The sequence below is a fragment of the Pseudophryne corroboree genome, chromosome 7 (assembly GCF_028390025.1).
Source record: "Pseudophryne corroboree isolate aPseCor3 chromosome 7, aPseCor3.hap2, whole genome shotgun sequence".
NCBI lineage: Eukaryota > Metazoa > Chordata > Amphibia > Anura > Myobatrachidae > Pseudophryne > Pseudophryne corroboree.
Genome location: NC_086450.1, coordinates 135,236,609 through 135,245,013, shown reverse-complemented (window position 1 = coordinate 135,245,013; position 8,405 = coordinate 135,236,609). Strand labels below are relative to the sequence as shown.

General features: G+C 42.7%; 1 long non-coding RNA gene across 1 annotated transcript in view; it reads right to left on the bottom strand.

The window, feature by feature from the left end:
• Positions 1-2,510: 2,510 nt before the first annotated feature.
• Positions 2,511-8,405, bottom strand: part of LOC134944799 (uncharacterized) — a 283,767-nt gene continuing 277,872 nt past the window's right edge. The window contains exon 4 of the long non-coding RNA XR_010181955.1: positions 2,511-2,618. This is a non-coding gene — a long non-coding RNA (uncharacterized LOC134944799). The remainder of the gene's footprint in view (positions 2,619-8,405) is intronic.

Genomic DNA, 8,405 nt, shown 5'->3' with positions numbered 1-8,405 from the left:
GCTCTCCCCTCGTCTGTGATTTGTTTTTGCTTTTTCACTTTATTTCTCTCTACTCTTTTCTCTCCTCAATTTTTATTATCATTCCTGCTTCTTTTTCCCTCTGACTGTCTTTGTAATTTCCTACAAGCCCTTCCAAGGGTTCCACTGGTTGGCCCTTCGGAATATTCTTTATTATTTTCAATTTTTGTTCCTAATTCTTGATTGTTTTGGGGTTTGTTAAAAAAAAAAAAAAAAAATAGAGACAAACTCATGCACTTAATTTTCTAGTCTATGTACTTCAACATGTTCATTTACGCTCTCACCTCTTCTGTGTTATGTTGCTGTTATTCTAGTTTTCTTGTGCTCTGAGTATGTCAATTACCTCCATTTGTAATTGTTTCTCTGTTGTCAATAAAATTTTGTGACTTAAAAAAAAAATTCAAATAAAACCAATATATTGGCAAGCAGTGGCATAACTAGAGCCTCGGAGGCCCCTGCAAACTCTCAAGGTGGGCTTCCTATTTGATTTCTATAAACCCTTAGGTCTACATGTTTTATTATATCCGAATAATTTATGTATCATGCACATTAGAAATATGTGAGGCGGGTGCGGCAAGATCATATCAAAGCTTTGTAGGTGTATAGGCTTCCCTGCTGCCCCGGCCTGCAATGCAGACCACACATAGCATGGGTAATTGGAGGGGCGTATAAAACATATACACATACCTTTAATGTTACATGTAATATGTGTGATCCCTGGGATCGGCAGCACTGTGTTTCATAGCTGCGGCAGATCTCCTTCCTGTATGAGCCCGCCCCCAGAATCCCATTAGCTAGTTACATAAGAGTTTGAGGGTGGGCTTATACAGGAAGGAGATCTGAGTGCTGCTGCGTCCCGAGCGGCCATCATATAATTTGTTTAGAAGTCACAGCTCTAATTGAATAAGAAACTTAATAGTAACATGTATACAGAAATTAATTGCCAAGTCACGTATTTAGACTGCAGTATTTAGTGACTGATATAGGGGTGGTCTGCTTCACTTTGTGGGCCGCTGGACATTTGCCAGCCTAGCCATCCTGTAGTTATGGCACTGAATGCAACCCAAGCTCATCTAACAGCTCTTATTGGAAAAATAGTATAAATCACCAACAAATGCCCTAAACATTGGGCCACACATTTAATACAGAAGTTCAAAAAGGAACACCAAACCTATGTACACTGTATATATATATATATATATATATATATATATATATATAAAAATATATGTCCTTAGACACTGGGTTGGATGTAATGAAATCCAAGTTAGGCGGCTGTGCGGGATGCCGGCCGACCTTGGACTTTTTTTAAAGAGGCAATCATGTACAAGACATGATTTAGCCTTGTACATGATTTCTCCTTAAAAACCGTCTGAGTTCGGCCGACATTCCACACGGTCGCCAAACCCGGACTTCATTACATCCCGGCCTAAGGGGCAAAAGTAACAAAAAGCAATTTGACCAAATATAGTGTCGGAAAACGTGGGTGTCACCATTGCTGCTCCGCGGCCTCTTCGTCTGGCTAGCAGGGTGTCTGTAACCAGGGCCAAAACTATTTTTGTCACATGGAGCAGGGCAATATTTTTTGCTTTCAGTCTCCAACCATCTCGGTGACGGCCCCTCAAATCCGTTGCCCGGCGCATGTGCCCCTCCCTACTAGTTACAGCCCCACTGTAACTGCGCCCTGTGGCCAGCAGTGAAGCTTCAGTGCTGCTTGGATCATGATGCCACGGGTTGTGGATGGGACTGGCACAGGATGCTGGGGAGCACTGCTCCGGCACTGAGGTAATGAAAAGCTGTTTGTCCAAGTCAGTGATATTTGCAACAGGATTTATAGTGGTGATCTGTATTTAAAGGCAAAACCAGATTTATTAGCTTAGATCAGTGATGGGCTGCTTGCGGCCCTCCCATTCTTCACCTGTAGTCCCCAGCCACTTCCTGCTTTATTGAAAGATATGTTTATTATAGCTTATAACACTTGTTTAAAATACCACCAGACATGTTATTAAAGATAGGCGTCTCTTTCATTGACAAAATATATTGTTTTCATTTATTACTGAAATTAAGGGTAATGTGTTGCCCTTTTGAAGGTTAGAGGGGCTCCCTAATGCATCCGCTGAAGTCTAGGCTTAGATTACACTTTGGATTATCAGCGTTTCAGTATGATTACTGGGCTTTTAAAAAGGTATATTAAACGTGAAGTATTAACGCCTACTTATATGATCCCTAAAAGTGAAAAAGTACATAACAAGTGTTTAAGAGTTTAACTATACATGCAAGCTTTGAAGCAGCTGTTTATGCTATAGAGAGCACTAAACCATCCGTCTTGCTGCCGGAGAGTCTAGCATATGGCAGCAGTATGGAGAATTAAGAGACAGGACGTTGGAAGGTGAATCAGGAGTTCATATTCTGCACAATAAAACCCACATTAACTTTCTAAAGTCCTGTGAGTGAGGAGTATGCAATGGCTGTCAGACCATATTTACCATTCTAGAACTCTCCTTTAAAGCACATCTATCATCTCACTCAGAGCAGCAGACATTTTGTGGCCTTAATCAATGTTCCTCAGGATGCAGTTTATCAATTATCTAATGAGGTCACTGAGAAAAAAAAAAAAACAATCAGAATGGGTTCAGCACAAAACATGACAGACTCCACTATGCAGACGCTGACCCAATTTTTATAGGATGCTTCTGACTTTCGGGGCCTGAAAGCAGCGTAGTCTAAGAGGTGTTGCATCAGCTGGAGCGCAGTCTGGATGGAAGTGGCCATGGCGTGAGCGAATCAAGGTCAAGGCAAACGTTATCCAGACATTTGACCTTAGAAATATGGGAGGTATGCCTTAAAATTTCTGACATTTGATTAATCTCAACTTTAAAATATATATACTTAAGTTATCAAATGGTTACATAAAATTATCTGGGAAAAAATGTGGCTATGTTTTTACCTCACAAAAGTTATAGCTGGGAAAAACCTAGGAGTCTATATATTGTTATCGTGAATATTTTATGACAAGTATAATTACTTATGGCAGTGATAACAAATGAACTATCATTGCTATTTATGAAAAAATGGACCTGAGACAACTCCGCAGTTCAGATAAAGAATTTCACCCCCCGTGAAGTACTTGCCACATAAGACTTCTTTTTGGTCTCACCGTGTACACTTTATTGAAAGGCCTGACAAACCTGTGGCTCTCCAGCACACCCTCCCACTGATCAGCTGGTAAAACATGCTGGGACTTGTAGTTTCACAACAGTTAGAGAGCCACAGGTTGGCTGAGCCTGCTTTATTACACATGTATGGCTGAAATAAAGCCCATATGTGATTGGCCGGTGGTTATCAATTAGTGAATTACCTCTCTTCTGAGTATGCTATGCACAGCATAACACCGTCCAGTCAAGATGGTGTTAAATGGCTAAATGTCGAAAAGCAAGACATTTTGCTTATTGTTAAATTGACGCTTTTCGTTAGGCCTGAAGAGCTCTATGGTGACACAGATACGATACAAAAATTGGGTAAAACCCCTTAACATCAATGAAAACACTTATTTCTCCAGCATAACACTTTCATAAATAAGACTGAAGCGAATAGTTTGCCTTTCTCTTGTTCACTGGTTGTTGAATAAACCCTCTTAACCTGTTAAATAAGAGATAGAGTCATGGGTGAAGCTTGGTGACCATAAAGCAGAAGTGTTAATGTTAAATCAAGCTTGTCATTTGCCAGCCGCAGCCAATCTTACCATCACATGGCCTCCTCTGTTTAATGCACGGAGGACACACAATGCCAACATCACGTACGGTGATCAATTATCTGATATCACAGTAGGAGGAATAGGCAGGGTGCACCTTGTGGAATCGCTACTTCTTCTACGTAAGGGAGCTGTATGATTTCTACTTACTTCAGTATATTAGATGAAGTTAGTAGTTTACATTAGCTGCGGGCGGTCGCTGGTACTCCTAGTGAGGGAGGAGTACAGGGACTGAAAAGCATTCTGTGTGGTAGATGGGAAATATGAAGGGTGACTTAAAAACCACAGGGCATTTTAGGGCAGCTGGGAGGAATCAATATGAGAGGCATTTTGGGATTTTATATGGCTTGTTTTGGGAAAGTGGAATTTTGTTGGGTGTTTTGACTGAGATGAGTGGGGAAATATAGTGGCACGTGGGGAAATCTGATTTTATGGTGGGTACTTGAATGATTTTTGTTCAAGCGACAAACGATATATTGGTAGTTCATTGGCGGGTGTATACACTTAATATGTCTGTGAACGTCATCGTTCACAGACATATCAGGCCACCCTGCAGCACAAGCCCTGAAGATATACTGACATGTCTGCTGTCTCTACGGTCGACCCGCTGACAGTCCCAATGTTGTCACAACTGGGCAGGCAAATTAAAGTGCCCATCAATTTGTGATGGCTGGCCAGACATATCTAGCAGGCCAGTTGGTAAGTGTGCATACTGTGGGCGGGATGTACTAAGCAGAAAATGCGGTAAACCCCCTGTTTACCGCATTTTCCTGATGTACCATCCCCCGGCCGGCAGGTCAGCGCCGCAGCGGGGTTCACCAGCTTTAGCTGGCGATAGTCCATAGAAGCCTATGGGCTTCTCTCCGCGGCGCTGTGTGAGGGATCCAATCGGATCCCTCCCAGCATGCCTTGCGGCCACCCCCGTCACCCTGCGCATGCGCAGACTGACTCCTGGGGCCGAATCCCGGAAGTCAGGCTGCCGCTGTGCATCGCGGAGGACAGCTCTTATCGGAAGAGCTGTCCTCCGCAATGCTGATCGCATATGTAAGAACATATGCGATCAGCATCGTGGCGCAGGGCGGCGATGTACATTAGTACATCCGCCCTGTATGAGGAAACATCTGCATAATATGTACCCAGCCTTAGAGTGCATGTGGGAACAATTCTAAAGACATGTCGTCTCTTTCTATAAAGGTATTGTTTAATGCCTGAGATTAAGGGTAGTTTGAAGGTTAAAGGGCTGCACATGTAGTCATTCCATCATGTTGCCCAACTCAGATCTATATGCTAGAAAACGTATTTGTATAGACAGTTCAAATGGTCAAACACTTTAACCAGTGAAAACAAATCAGTATTTTATAACTGAACGAAAGGATCAATCTCTACCTTGAATGAATGAAAAAAAAAATAATAATAATAATACAACATTTACTTTTATACACAGCCCTCCCTCGTTTATCCAGTTTTGACATACACAGCACTTCACTATTTTGCCTATTTTTCTGAGATGATAAATCACAGGAATAAACCTGCTTGTAAGAGGAAAGGAATCTGAGAGAACAGCAAAAATGAAAAACTTGGCATGTTTTCACTTACTACTGAATACTTTGTAAACCTGGGGCTCGCTTCTTGGGGATCAGAGGCAGAAGAAAAGAAAGAGAAGACTATGGACTGCTCGTAGTGGGACATCTGTAGATTTAGACGTAAGAGTAAAATACCCTTTTCATTAGTGTGCATGCAAGACTTGTGTCTCTATACGCTTAAATGACAATACCAGCACTAAGCCATGCCATGACGACACCCAGCCTTAGGCCGCACAGCATGGGTCATAATTCCATAGGGTCACCAGAACCCAACTGACCATCCCCACTCTTAGAAAAACAAAACAAAACAAAACACAGTGCTCTCCTCACTCCCCTGCTAAGATTTTGTGCAGAACTGAAGTTGTAAAAAGTAGATTTATATTTTTACATGGTGAACTACAGATCCCAGCAAGGTAGTAGCTACCATATGGACAGTAGGTACAGCAGCTTCTATGGGCTATGCTGCAGGGACGTGCGGTGAGCTAAATGGCTCAGGAGGCACTGGCTAACCCCAGAGCCAGATTTTATATATTTTATTAAGTCAAAACGCTGGTTTAAACGTAAGTGTGACAGGAAAGGCTCTGCCTCACCACACTGCATGTCACTGCTATGCTGGTGCTTGTAGTACTCACCATCATAGGCGTCGGAACGGGGGGGGCAAGGGGGCAGCTTGACCCCCCCCAAACATGATCGAGGCACAGGCGCTGGGGAGCGCTTCCTTCCGCATCCCCGTAAGCGGCTACAACTTTAAAAGCAATGTGCTGCCGCAGGCAGGGTGCGGGGCCCCTTCTGTACTGCCCGGCTGTCTCTTCACTGGTGATGTATTATTGGGAGGAGGCGTGGCTGTGGTCCCGGAGTGCATCACCAAAGAAGAGACAGCCGGCCAGTACAGAAGGGGCACTGCACCCTGCCTGCGGCAGCACACTACTTTAAAAGCCGCCCACGGGGATACAGAGGTAAGCGCTCCCCCGCACTGATGAAGGGGGGGGGTTTGAAGGAGAGGAGACCGGCACCACGGTAGGGGGAGGGGGAGGAGGGGGGCGGAGATTGAAGGAGAGGCGCAAAAATTAAATTCAAACTTGCCCCCCCCCCCCCTGCGTGAAATCGTTCTGGCGCCCCTGCTCACCATATAAAACTGCTGTTAATAAATAACTTCTCTCTAACTTCTCCCATTAGTCAGACCAGACCTCTGCACCTCCAACCTTGCTCCGTAAACCTGTGCACTTTGGTGGTTACATAGGCTCACTTGTGTAAATTGAAGTATCCCTAAGGGATGCATGTAATGCCAAGTAACATTTTCCTGCCTTAATAACCCACAGATATTCTTCATATTTGAATATGTGACATTATTTCTTGTTGTGTGTCTGTGACTCTGAAAGCACTAAAGACATAGTCAGTGCTGGTGTTAAACAAAATTAATACTACAAATCACCTTATAGTGCATCCGGAAAGTATTCACAGCGCTTCACTTTTTCCACATTTTGTTATGTTACAGCCTTATTCCAAAATGGAATAAATTATTTTTTTCCCTCAAAATTATACACACAATACCCCATAATGACAAAGTGAAAAAAGTTTTTTTTTAGATTTTTGCACATTTCCCCCCCCCAAAAAAAAACGTTTTTAGTAGTTTTTTTTACACGGGAAAGAAAAATAATCAGTACAGGGAGCAATACATAATGGTAACACTCATAACCATACATTATGATGAAAACAGTAAAGTCCCTGACATCAGAGCCGGCCCTAACCAATATGATGCCCTAGGCAAGATTTTGGCTGGTGCCCCCCAAGCACCACCGCTGGTTCTGCCTCTGACCTTGCACCTCTTTCCCAGCACCAGCACCCCTCATCCATAGCAGTCCATATTTTGGGGTTTGTACCCCCTATATTTTAAATAGGAACAGTTTGCACATTTGGCGCACAGCCCAAAAAGGGTGTGTTTTTGCTGGCAAGGGGCATGGCCACACAATAGTAACCCCAATTCCAATTACGCCACACAGTACTGCAACTTTATTCACATTTGATCATGCGATAGTGTCCATAATTCATATTACATCCCACAGTAGTGTCACTTTACCTTATAAACGTTGCTCCTCACAGTAGAGCCCCTTATTCACATGACATCACACTGAATTGCTCCTTATTCACATTACACCACACCCTATTGCTCTTTATTCACATTAGACGACACAGTAGTGCCCTTTCTATACGAAACGCTACATAGTAGAGCATCTTATACACATAATGCCACACAGTAATGCCCCTTACACATATGAGACACATTATTAATGTCCTTATAAATATAAATATAATGCGCCTTACACATTATGACAACCTTTATTAATGCCCTTTTACACATAATGTCCCTTACACATATGCCGCACATTATTAATACCCTTATACACATAATGACACACATAGTGCCCCCTACACGTTTGCTGCACATTATTAGTGCCCCTATACACATAATGACACACATACAGTAGTACCGTTACACATATGCCGCACATTATTAATGCCCTTATACACATAATGACACACATAGTGCCCCTTACACATATGTTGCACATTATTAATGCATTTGTACATGACACACATAATGCTCCTTACACATATTCTGAACACTACTGCACAACCATCCAACTCACATGCACACAGCACTCACACTGCCACTAACACTGTGACCTCTGCCTCTGCTTGGATACAGATGTGTCCTCATAAATCTTGCCTCAATGCTAATGTCGGGCATATATTTTTTAATGAAAATGCATCTTATTTGTATTGCTATGTGGCTAGGATGCACAAGCAGCTTCTGCTGATTAAAATGATATGCAGCATGCCTATATACTGTGGGAGACTGTGGCTGTATCTGCATATGAAATGCTACACACAGAATATAGGCATGCCGCATATCATTTTAATTATTTAATAATTAGCAAAAGCTGCTGATGCCCCTAGGCATATCAAATGCCCTAGGCAATTGCCTAGTTTGCCTATGCCTATGGCCGGCTCTGCCTGAAATACAGAAATACAAAACATTTAAAAAAAAAAAA